This window comes from Arachis ipaensis, chromosome B9 (genome assembly GCF_059453495.1).
Source record: "Arachis ipaensis isolate K30076 ecotype BB chromosome B9, ASM5945349v1, whole genome shotgun sequence".
NCBI classification, from domain to species: Eukaryota; Viridiplantae; Streptophyta; class Magnoliopsida; order Fabales; family Fabaceae; genus Arachis; species Arachis ipaensis.
The window spans coordinates 27,318,703-27,319,818 of NC_142444.1; the positions used below are offsets into that span (position 1 = coordinate 27,318,703).

A 1,116-nucleotide genomic window follows, 5' to 3' on the forward strand; every position below is an offset into this window, starting at 1 on the left:
CTTGTTTCATTCATGAAACTTAGAGTGGCCTTAGATAGATCAGAGACTATGCTTGCTAAGCTAGATGGATTCTGCTCAGAACTCTCTGTCTTTTGCTGAGTGGATGATGGAAAAGGCTTGCTATTGCTAAACCTGTTTCTTCCACCATTATTAAAGCCTTGCTGAGGCTTTTGTTGATCCTTTCATGAGAAATTTGGATGATTTCTCCATGAGGAATTATAGGTGTTTCCATAGGGTTCCCCCATGTAATTCACCTCTGCTATTGCAGGGTTCTCAGGATCATAAGCTTCTTCTTCAGAAGATGCCTCTTTAGTACTGTTGGATGATTCCTTCAATCCATTCAAACTCTGAGAGATCATATTGACTTGTTGAGTCAATATTTTATTCTGAGTCAATATGGCATTTAGAGTATCAATTTCAAGAACTCCCTTCCTCATAGGCGTCCCATTATTCACAGGATTCCTTTCAGAAGTGTACATGAACTGGTTATTTGCAACCATGTCAATGAGCTCTTGAGCTTCTGCAGGCGTTTTCTTTAGGTGAATGGATCCACCTGCAGAATAGTCCAATGACATCTTAGATAGTTCAGACAGACCATCATAGAAGATATCCAGGATGGTCCATTCTGAAAGCATGTCAGAAGGACACCTTTTGGTCAGTTCCTTGTATCTCTCCCAAGCTTCATAGAGGGATTCACCTTCCTTTTGTCTGAAGGTTTGAATATCCACTCTAAGCTTGCTAAGCTTTTGAGGAGGAAAGAACTTAGCTAAGAAAGCCGTGACCAGCTTATCCCAAGAGTTCAGGCTGTCTTTAGGTTGAGAGTCCAACCAAATTCTAGCTCTGTCTCTTATAGCAAATGGGAAAAGCATAAGCCTGTAGACCTTAGGATCAACCCCATTGTTCTTAACAGTATCACAGATCTGCAAGAATTCAGTTAAGAACTGAAAAGGATCTTCAGATGGAAGTCCATGAAACTTGCAGTTCTGTTGCATCAGAGAAACTAATTGAGGTTTAAGCTCAAAGTTGTTTGCTCCAATGGCAGGAATTGAGATGCTTCTTCCATGTAAATTGGAATTTGGTGCAGTAAAGTCACCAAGCATCTTCCTTGCATTGTTA

The 1,116-nt window shown here is 40.5% G+C and overlaps 1 non-coding gene across 1 annotated transcript; it reads left to right on the forward strand.

Moving 5' to 3' along the window:
- The first annotated feature begins 629 nt into the window (after window positions 1–629).
- On the forward strand, window positions 630–737 carry LOC148544095 (small nucleolar RNA R71). The gene has a single exon (XR_015901634.1). It is a non-coding gene; the product is annotated as a small nucleolar RNA R71 (small nucleolar RNA).
- Window positions 738–1,116: the final 379 nt, after the last annotated feature.